Source organism: Herpailurus yagouaroundi, unplaced genomic scaffold (genome assembly GCF_014898765.1).
Source record: "Herpailurus yagouaroundi ecotype Mexico unplaced genomic scaffold, PumYag 29, whole genome shotgun sequence".
NCBI lineage: Eukaryota > Metazoa > Chordata > Mammalia > Carnivora > Felidae > Herpailurus > Herpailurus yagouaroundi.
This window is the reverse complement of record NW_024412377.1, coordinates 37,362,063-37,380,691: the sequence shown is the minus strand read 5'-3', so window position 1 is coordinate 37,380,691 and position 18,629 is coordinate 37,362,063. Positions and strand designations below refer to the sequence as shown.

The window sequence follows — 18,629 nt, the reverse complement described above, 5'->3', positions numbered from 1 at the left end:
TTTGACTGGCGGGTGGACTGTGATGAAGTTTCCTGTAAGATTTTCTTCAGAGGTGGACAGGTGGTCATCTGGTCCAGTTTGCTGTCGGATGGCCTACAGTAGCATTGCCGCGAAAACCTGAAAATTGGCAGCCAAATGCTTACGTGGTAATGTTGAGAGCCTCAGAATTTAAAGTGCGCGTTGCAGAACAGTAACATTACGCTGAACTAGACCAAAGGATAATCATGAGGAAGCCACCATGGCCAAACACCATTTCCAAATTTTCCTACTGCGGGAATGTTCATTAGGGCAATAATGGAATCATCCACAGACTCCACATCACTCGGCTCTATTGCATCATGATTCAATCTAGTGAAGAAATCAATAAATAAACCACTGAGACCCAATAAGGAACCTGAGACTATTGGAGTAATTAGAGTACAGGTAGGCATCCGATGGCCAGGAGAACTGAACTGAAGACATATTCTCTGCCGTCTGGGGCACTGAAACTACAAGGTGTCTCTGGGAAGGGCAAACAGTTATCTCCTAATGCCTAGAGGTAGAGGCCAGGAGACCTTAGGCACCCACCCCCCCCCCCGTCAAATTATATTGGGGTTTTGTTATTGGTGTTGCCATTGTTTTTAATCCTAGGAAGGCAGAGGGCACTTTGAGTTAATTCGGAGCGTGCAGAGGGCCGGATCTGTCACAACAGCCTCCTGGTAGTGCCCTAATACGTCGGGCCCTCCCAGCATCAGGTGGCTCCGCTAAACGTCCTCTCCTCTGAGTACTGGGCAATTAATTAATCCAGGAATGCAAACCCTAAATCCCGGGCTAAGAAAATACGAACTGATTTGGTAAACAAATGGTAGGTAAAAGCTATACACACAGAGAGTGGCAAGTGACAAAGGAGATTGCAAATGCCCCCAAACACTCTCTCCCATCGATTGGCAGAGAGAATCACACACATAACACAGGAGATGGAGCATAAAATTGGGCGGACTGATTCACAGGTTTGTTTTGATTTTTAAACTCATTTATTAAAAAATAAAATGAGTGTGCGTCCGTGTGGGGCGGGGGGACAGGATTCCCTAACGCAAAGGGGCTGTCGGCGGACGGTGTACAAGCGAAAGCGCGCTCCCTAAATCTGCAAAGCACTAAATGTAGAGAAACGCGCAATTACCCTGGGACCCGCCCGGAGAAGGCAGCCTCCGGAGCCGCAGGCGATCGCGTCCCCGCCGGAGGAACGCTAACGTGCGGACTGCACCTTGCAGAGACTGCCTGAGGTGAGCTTCAGGAGGGGACCGGCCCCGCCAAGTCGGACACTGTCTCCAACCCGAAAACCGGCGCTTGCCCCCGCGGGGTCAGGGGGCGGGCGTCCCGGGAAGGATCCCCACCCCTGCCGGGGGTCTAGGTAGCCCCAAGCGACGCGGCAGCAGCAACAGGCTGAGCAATACGTTCAAATCCTGGTGGCAGTGACAACGTGGTCCGCGGAGCCGGCAGAACCGAAGCTCGCTCTTTAATGCAGGGATGCGGGGGGGAGGGGGGGCGTTTAGGGTCTCCGGGATGCGGTCACCGCCACGTCCTCAGCCCCGGGAAGTCTCTTCCGAGGGCGCGTCCCCGGGGCTGCGGGGAAACAGAGGCAGGGACCCGGGACCAAGAATTCGCAAATGCAGGGCATCCCCTCGGCTGCTCAGGCAATCCTGTTCCTTTCCCCCCAGGAGCCCCCCTCGGCCCCGAGCCCGCCCGTGAGAGCCCCGTCGGGTGCCCGCGGGCTGGAGGCTGTGGAGCCGGAGGGCTCCTGCTGGCGCTCGCGTGGTGCTGGGCTCCGTCTCTCGCTCCCGCAGGCCCGGGGACTGGCGACTTCGCGCAGTTGTCGTCCAGCCAGCCCCGCAGCCGCAGCCTCAACTCCGTTCCCTCCGATGCTCTCGCAGATGTTAAATCCTTGTCCCTTTTACCGGCTGGCCTTTACTTTACGTAGTCGTCTTTGGGGGGAGGGGGGCAACAGCGCTAATAATCAGATAATCTCACTCCTGCCCTTGTAGTCCCGTCTTCTTCACGGAAAAGGGTTCCTCGGTCTACCCGCAACCTGTCCTGAGAAGACTCAAGGCCACACAGGGTTCTCTCGTGACCCTGAGACCGTTGAACAGAGACAACTAGGTTTGGGTTTGGGTTTGGGTTTGGGTTTGGGTTTGGGGCGCCTGGTTGCTTTTGTTTGGGGGTTGTGTTGTGTTTGTTTTATGATTATTTTTCTCTTATCATGTAGTAAAGGGAAACTCTTAGCGTTTTAAGAAAACTTATCCTCCCCATAGTCAGGGACATGAGTTCCAGTCCCGGGCACTTTACTTTCTCCCTCTGCTTTTACCCTACCCAAGTCCAATTTCTTAACTATTGTTTGTCCTTGATCTTTTTCCAAACTGCCCGGCCCCTGGCCGCCCTAGCCACTCCTTCCATTTGCCCTTTTCTTCAATTTGTCTTGTATGTTAGCGCTGGGTCAGCAAGCCTTTTGTGCTTCAGTCCTGGACCTGTGTGTGTGTGTGTGTGTGTGTGTGTGTGTGTGTGTGTGTGTATGTGTGTGTGTGTAGTGTGTTTCTTTTGTTATTTTCTCCCCTAACACTGCAGAAATGAAACACACATGCAGCACTGTCGCCTCATATTTTCAGATGTTTTTCACACTATTGTCTGCTCCAGCCCGTTGAAAGTGCAAAGTGAAAACAGATGCATTTGAAAAGTGTTTTTTTTTTTTGAAAGGGGACAATCTTAGGATGGGGACTAACCCCTCAAATAAAGATAAGCAATAAATATAATATCAGATTTATAATGTGCATCGAGCAGTCTTGATTAGCACCAAGGTGAGCTTTGGTGAGATTTTTATCATTTCCATGTGTCTGGACTACAAGAAGAAATCAATGGGGGAAGAGCTCTATAAATCAGCATTCATGTCAAGACAAATCAAAATAATGCCTCTATTATTTCAATCAATAAACCATTTTTATTCCCAACATCTGATATACACAGTGTGCGTCCCTCTATTTGTATTTGGAATTGGCAGCTTCGAATTATACCAAAACAAACCTTTCAGAGATGTGTCAATAAAATTAAAATTTTTAAAAGAACTACTCCAATGGGTCCCTCCTTTCCTTTGGATCCACTCTAGTCTCTTCTTTCAAACCATGCACCCTAAGTCAGTAGGAGAGCTTTGCAAACTCTGTGAAGGATAGAACTGCTCAGAGAGGAGCAGAGGAAAGGGGTGGCAGGGGCTGCTTGGTAAGAGAAACCGAAAGTGACAGCAGGCAATGACTCAGGCAGAGGAAAGCCTGTCTACTCTTAGCTCCGATATATTCCAGAAGAGGATCCTATAGGGGTCATAGGCAGGCTTGATACGGTGCCCTCGTGGTTTGCTCAGAACCACCCCACAGACTCCCGCCACCAAATCCATGATTCTTCCAGCAGGTGTAAGGCTGCTGACTTGCTCTTGGAAGCTAACTGGGGCAAGGCTAGCTGGAGGAAGACAGGAGAGAGGGAGGGAGGAAAGGAGGGAGAGAGGTGGGGGGGTAGAAAGAGGGAGGGAGAGGGTGAGCAGGAGGGAGAGAGAGAGAGAGAGAGAGAGAGAGAGAGGCACTCTGGCTGACTGGTGGGCTGGCTGGTGGCTTTGTTACTTTCGGGCAGATTTCAAGCCTTGCTTCTCAAAAATGTCCTGCAGTTTGGCTTCCCTGGCAGTTTGTTAGATGGGGGCCACAATTCTTAATCGTTGAGAGAAAGGTAGAGAAGGAAGAGATGATTAATTTATGAATCAACATTGTAGACATTTCCCCAGCAGTGGTATGTCTTTGGCTTCCTTGGTTATTTTGTTTGTTTCCCAATTTACACACCCAGAGACCAAAGCTCCATTATCCTTTTGTTGCTTAGGGTTCATTCTTTCCTGTTCCATCTGTCTGTCACAAACCCACAATTTTGACCAGGCCATTCCTAATCCCTTCCTTTCCCTTGGAATGGGAAGAAGGAGATGAAAAATCCTCCCAGATGGAACCCCAAACAGCACTGCATCCAGTACAGTCTTTGTTTGGATTCAACAGCTGTCTGTCCGCCACGCCCTCAGCCCCCAAGACCAAAATGCATTCTCGGGGGTTTCATTTGGGAAAGGGGGGAAAGGAAACGTAAAAAAAATAAATTAATTAATTAAAAAATCGGTATTTTTACAAGCAGGATTCCACAACCATTGGGAACTTTTGAGACTTTAACAGTTAATCTCTCAGGCGACATTATCACCCCAACAACTGTTTCCAAATAAGTCAACGCAAATGGAAAAAACATGTTGGTAATCTGGATACGCAGGTTTATTTTTCACCCTGAAAAGCTTGTTGGTTTTCTCTCCCTGACTCCCTCCTTCCCTCCCTTCTCAGCCTCAGTGCATTGTTTGTTGAAGGGGCGGGGGAGGGACATTGAGGGAAAGCTTAGGCGACGGGAACCTGGAGGCCGAGGGATTTCAAGGAAAGCGAAATAAACCAGGCGAGGAGGTGCGGGCTGTCCCCTCATTTCTCTAATTCGCCTCTGCTCCGGGTCAGAGCGCTAATGACGGCCTCGCTTCTACGATCTAGGACGCGGGTGCTCTCAAACAAAGGATACAGGGTGCTCTAGCTTTTCCTTGTTCTCTCCCTAGCTTCCTTTTCCCTTCTCCCTTTCCTCCACCCCCCCCCCCTCCAGCCCGCCTGCCAACGCTCCCCCCACTTCCAGACACACACACACACACACACACACACACACACACACCCTCGCCTGAAGCCCTTCCTTCCCCCTCCCTAGGCTCGGGTCTCGTGCTATTTGCCTCTCCTTGGCCGCCTACTCTCCACACGGGATTTCTAATCCCATTATCTTGCTGCCTGATAGGGCATGCTCCGATTTCCACAGGCCTTTTTGTGTTCCCGTTCAGGTCTTGAATTCAGGAGTCCACGAATAAATCTACAGCTCCCAACCGTTCGGATTGGATGCCTTTCGAGGCCCCGCTTGGTTCCACTCTTGCTTGCCTTAGGCTGCCCACGTCGGCTTAGAAACATTTCCACGGGTCCTGTCCTCGGGATATTTTCTATTTCTGAACATGTAAAGCGCACAAAGGACCCGAGATGCAGTGAAGGGACGGCTATTCCAGGAGAAAATGATGGGAATGAGCGTGGACGTGGGAGTGCCCTGCTCACCGTGGGTTCTGGGGCGGGGGCCAGAGAAGGACACACAGCTGAGACGACCCAAGTGGCCTGCGGCGACGGGCAGCGCGTCCCAAGTGGAGCGCCAAGGCCCGGGCTCAGCCTTGGCCCGCTCCGCCCCTTTCTAAAGCTCCGCGGTGGCTTAGGGCCACCGGGGCCAGCTGTCTCCGGCTCCTGAGGCGACCCGCTCCAGCCCCCAAGAAGGAGGTTCCGACAGCCCCCCAGGATACCCGATCTACCTGGTTTTCTACCAACACAGACCGGAGGAACTGCAGCTCTATCCAGAGATGAGTTTTAAGGGTCACTCGAAATCGAGCCGCTGAGAGGACGGCCTTTTGGGGAGAACAGTTAAAAGAAAAATTCCCGAACACCTAGGTTCTGCCCGGTGCTAACAGGCGTATACGAACCCCGGCCTGGACAGTTTCTGAGACCCCGGACCTTGAGAAGCAAACCTGTTCCCAAGCCCTGAATGCCCGCCTTGGAAAAGTACAAAAAGAAAACTCTGCTTTTTTCCAAAATAAAAACTCCTTCCCCGCAAACGATTTTGGAAAACAACTATAACCCCGTTCCCAACAAGTACCAATATTGAGAACTTTTATACATTTTAAGTAGAAAGAAGACATAAAGGATACATCCCGTTTCTGTTTAAATATCTACATTTTCAAATTGCTCTAGGCAACAATTTCTGGGGAAAAGGAGAGGGCGATGATTGAGGTGGGGGTGGAGTTTTATTCTTCATTATTTTATTTTATTTCGGTTTAGATGGGGGGGTGGTTCTTTGTTATTTCGAGGTTCATTTGAAAGACCAAGGACTCCACTCTGAATAAAGCATTTTTTTGTTGTTTCAAAATTTCAAACTGGCATAAGTGTTGGATCATCAGTTTTCCCTTTGTCTGCCCTGGTTGTAAATAATGGCTTTGAGATTAGCTAATTAAGGGACATTAATCACTGATAGAAAGGGAATAAATCAAAGCCTTGTTCTAAATTTCAAACTTGCCTGTATAGATGTGCATAGCTACTCTATCTGGAGCAGATTGGTGCTGTTTGAATTACTGTTCTTCAGAGTAAACTAAATCCACTTCAGTTTTAAAAAATGAATATTGTATTTATACAGCCCAGTTGTGCCGTTAAATTAAGTCCCCCTCCCATTCTTATTCCATTTTATAAACAAAGTGTAGAGACGACAGCTATTACGGGTTAAAAGAGCCAAATCTGAACTTTCGCCTAGCGTTATGCTTACCTTTGGGGGGAGGGGGAGAAGAAGTCAGAAAAGGAAGGAATAAACCCTAAGCGGATACAGATGGAAAGAAGAATAAATAGATTTGCATTGAGGTTTGTTTTTAATCAGAATACAGTTTCTGTAAAAATTCTTCAATGCCTGCAGTATTTCAGGTATATTTCTCTAGACTGCATTCCCTTGGCCCTCTGCATAAAACATTAAAAAACATTATGTTCTGGTTTGTGAAAAAGAAAAGCAAGCGGTGTGTGTGTGTGTGTGTGTGTGTGTGTGTGTGTGCAGGGAAGGAATCAGGCTCGATTCTCCACCGCATTTTCCCGCACCAGTCATGCTCATTGCATTTCAGCATTCCACGCTCAGAGCCCTGCACAGTATTTGGGAGCTTGGACCATTTCAACACCGACAAAAGAGGCTTTAAATACATGCCATAAAACAACAAGCCGGTCCCTGGGAGCAAGTAAAAATTTATTCGTTTCACGTAAAGCCCTCCGAAACAGTAAACACAGAGCAGATAATCCAGAGCCAGGCAGGGGATCTGCGCGCCCTTGGCTGGCTGGCTGTGTCGGCGCGCGCGCGCGCGCCCGGCTGTGCGCGCATCTTGGCCTCTGTGCGCACCTTTCTCCCTAACCCCCGCCCCCCCGTACACACACATACAAGTGCAAGTTAAGACTTGTGTGTTGATTCCCCACACTCTCTTCCTCCTCTGAGGCCCTATTTCCTTTTAGCAGCGACTCTCAGCTGAGGACTCAGTTCAAGATTAACGCCTGGGAAATGTGCACGTCTGGAGGGGAGAGTGGAGTCCTTGGGGTGAATTCGGCTAGTTGCCCTTTCCTGCCGGAAAAGCGCCCAACCATGGGTGTGCGCCCCCAGAGCTGCTGGTTGGAGAAAATGCCACCTCCCGGCTCCTAAATCTCTCCACACATTGGGTTCTGTCCTTAACTGGACAATATTGGCTGCCAAAGGCAGGTGCCAATTCCCCAGAGGCTAAAACCTTCTAATAGCCTCAGCCTGCACAAGCCCCTCTCTTCTTAGGTTGCTGCTGCTTCTCCTCTTTTTTTTTTTTTTTAACCTTTATTTTTTTTTAAGTCAAGAACTTTATAATTTAAGGTGTCCAATGTACCGTGTCATTTAAAAACGGCTCACAGACTGCGCCAGAACCCGCGACTAGGGAGCGAGTGGGGGAGGGAACCCAGCAAGAAAGGAGGGGCAGCAGCCGGGGAAGGGATATTTGCATAAAGCTTTGTCTTTAATGGTTCTCAGGCTGCTGAGGGTTATAACGCTAATTACACAAGATTAATATGGAGATTGTTCTCCATTGCTCACCAAGATTTATTTAAACAGTGAACTGCTCAAGATCCAAAGCCGTAAACCATCCCACCCCGCTGCCGGGCCCGGATTTTCTTCCTGCAGAAAGTTTCCCCAAGTCCAGAGGAGAAAAGAAGAGCTGCCATTGAATCAGAAGCTCCTAAAAGCCAACTTTGGAGGTATTGCTGTTTAAACAAATACCTGCCGGCCCTCGGCTATATAAATACATAGAGTGCAGTTCCCTGTTTTGCCCGAACCCTCTACCTCTTTCGCCTTTTCCTCGGCGCTACCTCTTGATTTGGGCGAGAAGTGGCCGAGTAAAATCCGGTGCCCGAGCGCCCCCTAGTGCGACCAAAGGGGAAGAGAAGCCTTGGCGGCACGCCTGAGTTTCAGCGGTCCGATGCTGTCCCTTAGCGGATTAGAGTGGGATAGGGCTGAGTGCTAGGAAATGGGTCTCCGCTGAGGCTCATACTACAATCACCTGGGGAGCTTAGTAATGCTAACGTAAGCCGTGAGCGCGCGCGCGCGCGCGCACACACACACACACACACACACACACACGTCCACTATCAAGGGTTCTAATATTTAGATTCATTGGTTTTAGCTGGGATTCAGGCATCTTTTCTTCCCGCAGATAATTTAATGTGCAGTCAGGAAAGAAAACTAATATTTGAGAATTTCCAGGACTTTCCAAAATAATTACTGGTTACAGTGCAAATGAAAAAGGTTCTTGGCTTAACACTTACCTTTTATATACCCTTCGATATTTACTAATTGTACTTAGAAAACCATGAGCTCATCATTATCCCTAGGCTCCTTGGGAGAGTTATTTCAAAGGGTTTTTTGTTTTGGATTATTGGGAAACTTTGCTCTGAATTGAAATGTAGGATTGTATCTTGAAATAATTTAAGATGTTTGAGACTAGGTTCTTGTTATCTTCTTTCTTGAGGTAAACATGTGGTGAGAACTTCAACAATGGTAAAAATCATACTGATATAAAATTGTAATTATAAAAGGATTAGGAATAGGAGATGATTCAAAGCTAGAGCTGGATTCTAGTTTTCACAGTGCAGTAAGTTGCTATCTCACTTTAGGCAAATCTTTCAACCAAGTTGTGTCTCAGTTTCCTCTTTAATAAATGGAGTATCCCAGAGGATAATTTTAAGGTCCTTTCTAGACTTAGTGAATTTGTAGACCTAAAGCGCACGCGCGCGCGCACACACACACACACACACACACACACACACACACACAGAATAATGTTCCTGAAAAAGTTGCAGATATATTTGTCATTATTTGTTCTATTCATTCTCCTAAAAGACAATCACTATTGTAAATGCAGGCTTTTGAAATGTGTCCTTTTCTATAGTCACAGCATAGAGAATTTTACAAGGCTCCCCAAAATCATATACATATATATATATAATCATATATATTTAGTCATGTATATACATAACATGTCACTAGTTTAACACATTCAAATAAAGTTAGACAAATTATTACCCCATTCACCCAAACTAATCCCTAATTTTTGACAGTTTTGTAATGGTCTCCACAAATGAAGTGCTATGAAGGAGGGAATCAAGAGCTGAATTTTTGGACTCTGGCTACGTAGTGACTAGAGATTTGTGACTTCCCTTTGAGGGATGTCTGCATGAAATCTTTCAAACTTTTTCTGGGTTTCAGTTCTCAAAAATCAGGTCATTGTCACTGATGGAGGAACTTTAACAAAAGAGCCGGGTAATTATTAGCATCAGCAGAAGGTTGTTTGGAGGAAGCAATTAGAAATGAAGTATCTCAAAAGAAACCAAAAAAAAAAAAAAACAAATTTGTAAACAGCAACAGAATGTGAAGTTTTCACTTTATCTATTCTAAGAATCACATTTAGATGATCCAAAATTACTACATCAGATAACCACAGTTACATTAGATGATGTATAGTTACATTAACATTCACATTGTTAAGATCTTTTAAGTCGTAAAATAAAATAGCAAGCATATAAAATATGTGTTTTTTCATCATAAGAGGTATTTTTTTAAGTTGCTTTAAGAACAAACATTTCAAAGACATAGCACTGAAATTGGTCACACCCCATACCTCATTCATGACAGCAACTACAGAACTGGCTTATCTCTGTTATGCTTCCCAGCCTTGTGAATTTTTCTAGTAAATAAGTACCAGTTTGTTCAAGGGACTTGCTCTGAAGTCTTGCTGATATTTAAGATTTTCACAGTATCTTTGGCAATGTGGTTCCAAAAATGTTATTTTTCTTCGTTACTTTAAAAAACTCATCTGTAACGCTTAAGCAAAATTAACAAACATCCGTAAATCATTTGCTTTCCTCTTGTGGTAACTTATATGATGCCACAAGAGACATAAAGAAACGAGTGTGAGTGTGCATGAATGTATGTGCAGCAATAGTAGTGGCAATCGTGCACACATTTCAGGGTCATGGTCCACTCCTAACGCTGACTCTGAGAACTTCACCTCCAGCCACAGACTTGAAGCTGGGAAGCCATGTTTTCACTCTGGAACCCAATCTGACCCCAACAACTGCAACCATCCACCTCCCCACAACTAACCTGAAGGACATGAATCCCTTTTTCAAAGATTCGGAGACAAATCAAAGTCTATCTTTCAGAATATGAAACTGAATTCACATAAAGTTAACTAGATAGTCTTTGCGGCCAGAAGAGAGAACTGTGGCCCACTGGGAGCTGCAGACTGGTCATCTTTACTTCACCTGCTATGCTCTATTTGTATCTGCCCGCACTCATATGGTGTTAATCCTCTGAGGTATCTCGTTCCATCTAAAGGCAGAATGTTACAATTAGGAATTGTCCACACTGAGGTTGTTGGTGAGGGAGATGTTTTGGAGACATTCCTTAAAACACCTCAACATCTTTGGGAATGTTCCTAAAGAGAGAAAAGAAATAATTTAAGTAATTTATGAAGGAAGCATTTCGATACATTATCCTATATAATCCCCACACAGCCCACTTTATATTCAAGAAACCGTGACTCAGGGAATTTCATAACTTAGACAACATCAAATAGTTTTTCTAGATCTGAAATGACATTTGGAACCCAGTGGGTATGAGGCCATAACCTAAAATCATTCTACTGTGTGCCTTTCCCTTTCTCAATTATTTTAAATATCTTGGGAAACTCTCAACTCCAACCATTACTCACCAGTCTAATGAGACACTGACTAAAACAAATAATATCAGAGACGAGATATAAAGAGGTAAAACATAGGTCTTTTGCAAAAACTGATCTACTAAGATCATCACTTTGATTTTCTCGGGAACCTAGAAACTGGTCTTAATGGTGGAGTACCTCTGGTTTTTGCTTGAAAGTGGATGCCCTGTGTTACAAATATTTACAAATAGTCCTATTTCCTCCTTTCCCGCTAACCCCTGCCTCCCCAAAATTAATGTACACTCTTTTCTTTGTAAATTTTTCATCATTCCTATTTTTGGATACTTTCAGAAGATCAGAGGCTCTGTGCTATCTATTTTTTCTAATGCTATTATCACATCTCAAGAAACCCATCTACACCTAATGACGCTTTAATGTTTTCTTTACTTATATCATTTCTTTGAAGGATATTAATGTCCTTCCATTAATATTTCTTCTAAGCCAAGAGACAAATCATCTTCCAACTGGCATATTTCCACGCTGGTCTGAATGATAATTTTTATAATAAATATTGCATGTCATGTCTTATTACAAAAATCTCTCCTCAGCATAAATGTCCATTTTGTAAGAGGATTAGTTAGGCTTTGCTGTAGGATACTTGTATTTTCAGTAAGCTTTTTCAATCCTTTCATTTAGTCAAAAGGCGATTAAAATGACAGAAAAGCATTTAAACTTGGTTATCATGATCAACCTTGCCAATAGCTGCCTTTCTTACATCACATGCTTTACTTAGAGGTAGAGAAGCAGTCACCTTTGAATGCCTTTTCTACTTGCAGCCCATCAAAATGGGAAGTTTTCTAGAATTCTCCCAAATATGCTTGAGGAAGTCAATTTCTCTTACAGTATCCTTTGCTGCCACCTGCTGTTCAACCTGCATTTATGAAGACTGTGAATGCTCTCTACCAACTGAAGGCGTATTTGCTAACCTAAGGGGTGAATGCAATGAGAAGGGCTGATTCTTAGCTGGACCCTTTCACATGATCACACTTCAAGATGATCTTTAAACCATTAACTGTACTTAACATTTGTACCAGTTGGTTTCCTTTGTCACACCCTTTCTTCCAAATTGTCAACAATATCATGAGACACCCTAGTTCTTTTTCCTTTCCAGCACATTAGGCTGGCTATTCAGGCAATCAGTGTTTTAAAAAATTTCCGCAGGGACGCCTGGGTGGCTCAGTCAATTAAGTATCCGACTTCGGCTCAGGTTATGATCTCGCAGTTCGTGAGTTCAAGTCTTGCGTCGGACTCTGTGCTGACAGCTCAGAGGCTGGAGCCTGCTTCAGATTCTGTGTCTCCCTCTCTTTGCCCCTCACCCACTTACGCTCTGTCTCTCAAAAAGAAATAAACATTAAAAAAACTTTTTTTAATTTCTGGAGTATCTAGTGTGTACACAGCCAGAACTGTAAGCGGGGACCACCAATTGTAACTGTAATACTCATTAATTGGTAGAATTTTTTTTTTGTATCCCCTGCTTCCAGCTGCCTTACCTCCATTTGGCGGTCAGTGATTGCTTGTACAACTAGATGCCATCTCTTAGACAAGAGAAGTTGGGCTGCAGCATATATTGCTTTTTTGCTGTCCTTTTTGCTACTTTACTATTTCGTGGACTTAGTTCTTTAACTTGAGAGTTATAAAATGGGTTGATAATAGAGACTAAATATACGTCATTACCGGATCCCTTTTGTGAATGGTAGGTGGTTAACTGTATAAAATACTGCCTTTGTCTTAAAACTGGGCCCACCTTAGGGAATTAATTTAGCAGCGAGGTCTCACCCTAACATCGCTGGAGCACCTGCTAACATTTGTTAGTGCATCTTCTAGAGGCGAATGAAGCATCAGAGACAGAAGTCGCATAGGCTGGCTGACTCTCACTTGTGACCCTTTACAGTTTTAACTAGAAAGAAATTCAGCACGGCACTGGGTTTTTAAATAAATGCAGAGAATGATCTCTTGTTTTCTTCTTAAGCTCACCATCTCCCGTAGTCCATTCAGGCTGCTATAGACAGTACCGTAGACTGGGTGGATTATAAACAGCAGACGTTTTCTTTTCCCCGGAGGCTGGCAGGTGTAAGATCAAGATGCCCCTTAGGTTTGCTGTGGTGAGGACCAGCTTCCCAGTTCCTAGACGGCTGTCTTTTCATGGGAAACCCAAGAAGCAGAAGGAGGAAGGGAGCTCTCTGGAATCTCTTTTATAAAAACACTCATCCCATTGATGAGGGCTCCACCCTCATGACCTGGTTACCTCCCAAGGACCCACCCTCTCAAACCATCACCTTGGGGGCTAGGATCGCAACAAAAAAACTTGAAAGGGACGCAAACATTCCGTCCACAGCACCATCCTTTTCCATCAAATTTGTCAGGAGCAGCAAGGGCGTTACAGGAACTTGTGAGAACACTGGCCGATCCAGCTTGCAGAAATGCTCCCTCTCTTCATGGAAGAATTCTTTTTTTTTTTTCCTCCAAATGTTAAATTCAGGCCCAGATAAGTCACCCAGCTCAACCAAGCATTTAAAAACCACCTGGTCTCCTTAAATGTTCCTGTGACCAGGCTTCCAGAATCTTGTAGGGCAAAAATTGCTAACAAAGAGAAGTCATCCACAAAGGTCACTGTTCCTAAGCTCATCTTTGGCAACAGACAGCTAAGTGCTGACATTGAAAAATGTTCCTAAGGTACAAGATATAGTTCTCTTTCATGCAAAATTTCCAAATCTGATTTGCCTTTCAAATTTATTGCAACCTTTTAAGGAGTGGTTTTGGCAATGTTTGGGAAGTGATAACAGTCAGAAAGCTGTGGAAATGATTTAATGGTCCAGAACTTTGAAGTGCCTATTAAAGACATTTAAATAACTTCATGTTTCTCCCTACATTTTCCCCAAAATGTGTATGCATGGAAGTTTTCCAAATGGCTTTTTCTTTAAAGCACCGGGGCCATCATTTTTATGTTAGAAGGAGGAAATTTATTACTTTACAGGTTCCTTGCTTCCATGTGTTTTTCTTCAGAGCTCACTGAAGTTACTCATTTTCATCTTTTACTAACAAATTAAAAGACTTTGTTTTCTCAATTTCTTTTTTTTTTAATTTTTTTTTCAACGTTTATTTATTTTTGGGACAGAGAGAGACAGAGCATGAACGGGGGAGGGGCAGAGAGAGAGGGAGACACAGAATCGGAAACAGGCTCCAGGCTCTGAGCCATCAGCCCAGAGCCCGACGCGGGGCTCGAACTCACGGGCCGCGAGATCGTGACCTGGCTGAAGTCCGACGCTTAACCGACTGCGCTTAACCGACTGCGCCACCCAGGCGCCCCTTCTCAATTTCTTTTTTGATGCATTATGTAGGTAACCCTCCCTCCCCTTACTGCTGCCCCTATAAATCTTCTAGTTACTTCAAGTTCAGCAGCAAGCTGTAGAAATCTAACTCCGGGAAGTGGGAAAGAAGGGAGAGAGGGAGAACTAACATTTTAATCACTTATCTGATGCTAAGCACTGAGCAAGATCCTTTATTTCATAGAGATTTGCTCATTGCAGGCATGAATTCATGCACTTGTGGGCATAAGATCTCGGCATTGTTCTTAGGACTGGGTTCTATCCATCACTTTATTCATGGTCTTGTAGAACAAACACACAAGTACAAAGTCAATGTCAATGCAATACCAAACGCTTTTTTTTTTTTTGGTAATGTTTATTTATTTGTTTTGAGAGAGCTAGAGACAGCGCAAGCAGGGGACAGCAGAGAGAGAAGGAGAGAGAGAATCCCAAGCAGGCTCTGCGTTGTCCATAGAGCCCAACACGGGGCTCAATCTCAGGTACTGTGAGATCATGACCTGAGTCGAAACCAAGAGTCATAAAAACAAAGAGGGGGACAAACCATAAGAGACTCTCAAACTGAGTGTTGCTGGTGGGGTGTTGGGTTGGGGGATGGGCTAAGTGGGTGATGGGTATCAAGGAGAGCACTTGGGATGAGCACTGGGTGTTATATGTAAGTGATGAATCACTAAATCCTATTCCTCAAATCATTATTACGTTATATGTTAACTAACTTGTATTTAAATAAAAAAAGTTAAAAAAATTAAAAATTAAAAAAAAAAAAGAAACGAAGAGTCGGACTGTAACCAACGGAGCCACCCAGATGCCCCAAATGCTTTTTGAGAGACAGTAATAATAAGGTGGCCGAGAGCATGGTGTTTCGAAGGCAGGTTGTCTGTTTGAATCCAAGCTCTACCATTTGCACACTCTATAATCTTGTGTAAGTTTCCTCACCCTTCTACCTTGGTCTCCCCATCTGTAAAGTGGAAATAGGAAGAGTATCCATCTCAAGAAGTTGTTATGACAATAAAACGAGTTAATACACAGAGAGTGGTCATAAGAGTGCCTAGTAAGTTTACATGCCTGGCTACTTCTCAAAATTTAGATTTCACCTCAACTGCCATGTCTTTGACCAGAATATCTCCATCGGCCCATAGGCTCTCCTCAAGAGCCACTTGACTCCTCCCATGCGATTTGGTGCCTTGTAACCCATATCACTATGTGAAATTATTTTTATTCTTATGTGCTTGCTTGTTTATTGTCTCTTTTGCTCCACTAGTGTGTACAAAACACAAGAGATCATTCTGGCTTTATTCATTGCTGAATTTCTAGGCCCTCATGAAGTACCTGGCACATAATCATTTTTCAGCTAGAATATGTGAAGTGAATTGTTGAATGTTAAGGGCTCTGACACAGGTAAGCCCAGAGCTCTCTTTGGGAGTACATAGGAGACATAGTTGACCCAGTCTTTGATGTCATCACAGACAGTTTCCAAAAGGAATTGACATCCTTCAGGGACTTGCAGACGATCCATAATTAGGGACAGAGGCAGGGGTAGGGCAGTTCAGGGAGGCAAGAGTTTTGTGGGAAGAATATGCAGTCACTCCTCACAGTGACTGTTTAAGATGAACATTTGAATCCCCATTTCCTGAGATGAGAAAAAGAAGCTGAGAGCAAGCCACGGAAACTTGCCCAGAGTCCCAGAGTTACTAGGAGTTGGAGCCAGGATTAAATCCTTCCACCATACCTCCCTGCAAAAAAGTATTACTATAAGGGCCTTGAAACCAGAAATGGTATCTAATGCCTGAAATTGCTCTTCATGGATCTAACTTACTCAGAAATGTTGTGACACTTTTCTTATTCTGTAAAGAACATAACAACATGTCACTCTTCACTTCAGATGACAAGGAGGCTTCTTTGGTTCCCCTTCACGGTCTTTTCAATAATCTAACCTTCTATCTGTCTGGCTTCCTATAAATCCAGGTCGTATATTCCCCACTGCATAGGAAATAAAAAAGTGGTTTTCTACACTCAGAGAATTCACACACACGCACACCACACACACACACACACACACACACACACACACACACACACGCCCGGCTGTACTTTACAGGAGAGCCATTTCATGTGAAGATGGGGTTGTTAATTACGTGGTCGTATCACTGTCCTGGCCGTGCTGGCTGACCAGCTCATAGCAAGCTAGCACTGGGGAGGAGCCTCACCTCTGGATGCTCTCTCTTGCTTAAGTTGAACAGCCCATCCATCCTTCAGAAACCCTGAAAAGGGGCTTTGTCCTAATAGATTTAACACCTTCTTTTCTCAGTGTGCAATAGGAATGAAGAAGATGGACAGGAAAGTTGAAGAAAAGCCATTCCTAGAAAATCATGCTCAATGTTTAGTCCCATCATTGTTACTGTGGCAGATCTTTTAAATGGTTGTGCATTGATGGGCCTCTTCCCATTGAGAAGGGGGGTGGTTCTTGTCCCTTGTCCTTGAATCTGCGTGGGCTTGTGACTGTTTCTCCAAGTTACTATGTGACTTCCAAGGCTAGGTTGTAAAAGGCCATATAGCTTCTGCCTGGGCACACTTGTTTTTGGGATGTTCTTTCTCAGAATCCATTTCCCCTGCTTAAAGAAACTCAAGCCACATGAGAAGGCCATGTGTAGCTGTTACAGCCAATCCCCTACCTGAGTCCAGCTTTCCAATCATCCCAGCCCAGATGCCTGGCACATGAGTGAAGCAGATGATTCCAGTGTCTCACACAATAAAAGTCAGGCCCAGCCTTTTGTATCATCATATTCGCTGAGGCCCCAGACACTGTGGAGCAGGGAAAAGCTATTCCCACTGAGCCTTGTCTGAATTATTGACCAATAAAATATGTGAGCATATACAATTTACTGTTTTTGCCCCCAAGTGTGGGGGAGTTGGTTACACAGCTAGAGTAACCAGAATAGTTATTCTCTCTCTACACTTGCTAAGGATATGTGTTATAAGGATCTCTCTAAGGAAGGTTAGAACTTCTTACATAGAACAGTGCTAGATTCTTTTCAGTGGACTTCTGTTAGATCAACATCTATTGCAATACCCCTTCTCTTTTATCTTCTTCTCCAAGAGACTAAAGAGGACATTTCTCAAATTCCAAGCCTATCTTGAAGTTGGAGGTGACCTTGTGATACAGTTCCAGCCAATAAGATGTAGACAATAGACAGAGCTTCCCTTCTCTAATAAGGGCTCAGTGGGGGAAAATCCCTGCTTCCTCCTTCCTAGAATATGGGCATGCCACTTAGAAGTCTGGCAACCATTTTAAGACTGTGAGATAGAAGACACACACCATGGCAGAATATAAAGAGAGCAGTAGTCTGGTTCTTTGATGACTTCCTTGAAAAGGCTATCCTTACCCTGTGTTGTCTTCTTCCAAAATTACTGTTATAGAAAAAAAATGGATTTCACCTTTTTAAAGCCATTGTTAGATATGATTTAATTTACTGGTGAATGTATCCTTGAGTGATTCAACTATGCATGCAACATATGTATATATTACATAACCTATATATGTATATATTACATAAGCTATACCCATACATTTGTAAAAAAGGAAAAACATTTACTTGCACCTAAACAAATAAAGAGTCTATTTAATTCAGACCTTAAAGCCCAGACATAGACTTACATGGAGAACACTTGATAACTGAGCTCCATTTCCTGTACCAGCAATACTGGTGATAACATCAAGCTCATCCACAGGCAAGGACATTTCTGTTATGATAAAATGGAAATAATCAAGTATTTTATGGATTTAAGTTCTTCAGTATGATTATCTTCCTCGAGCAGGTCTGTATTCCTTTTCACAGTCATGGATAACATTTCAGTCGGTTTTTAGTTTTCTTTCTTTCTTTCTTTCTCTCTCTTTCTTGACCTTATTTTTTTAAAGCAGCTTCAGGTTCACGGGAAAAATTGAGAAGAAGGTACAGCGATTTCTCACATGCCCCTACACTTACACATGCATAGCGTCCCCCATCATCAACTTCACTCATCAGAGTGGAGCATCTTTTATTTTTCTTTTAAACAAGAGAAAGCACCAATTTTCCTAACTCATTTTGTATTAAAATGTTTCCCCTTGCTTGAGTTCATTGTACTCCTCTTAAGCCTTCACAAAGGACACTTTTTATATTTGCTGTTCACATCTATATACACATATGTGCACTGCTTAAATATCGTTTCTTTCATCCGACACAATTATAACCACCTCAACTAAATAGTGTGATGACTTACATACAGTGATTAATTATTAGTAAAATATGTCTAAAAATAAAATCTACAGTGTTCTAAAACCTTTTAATTGCTATCTCTTTGGCTTCATAAACTAGTAAATGCATATAATTACTGGTTATTTTTGTGTGACA

General features: G+C 44.0%; 1 long non-coding RNA gene across 1 annotated transcript; it reads left to right on the top strand.

Moving 5' to 3' along the window:
- Nucleotides 1-863: 863 nt before the first annotated feature.
- Nucleotides 864-5,713, top strand: LOC121044463 (uncharacterized). The gene is made up of 2 exons (XR_005797319.1): nucleotides 864-1,262; nucleotides 4,907-5,713. It is a non-coding gene; the product is annotated as an uncharacterized LOC121044463 (long non-coding RNA).
- Nucleotides 5,714-18,629: the final 12,916 nt, after the last annotated feature.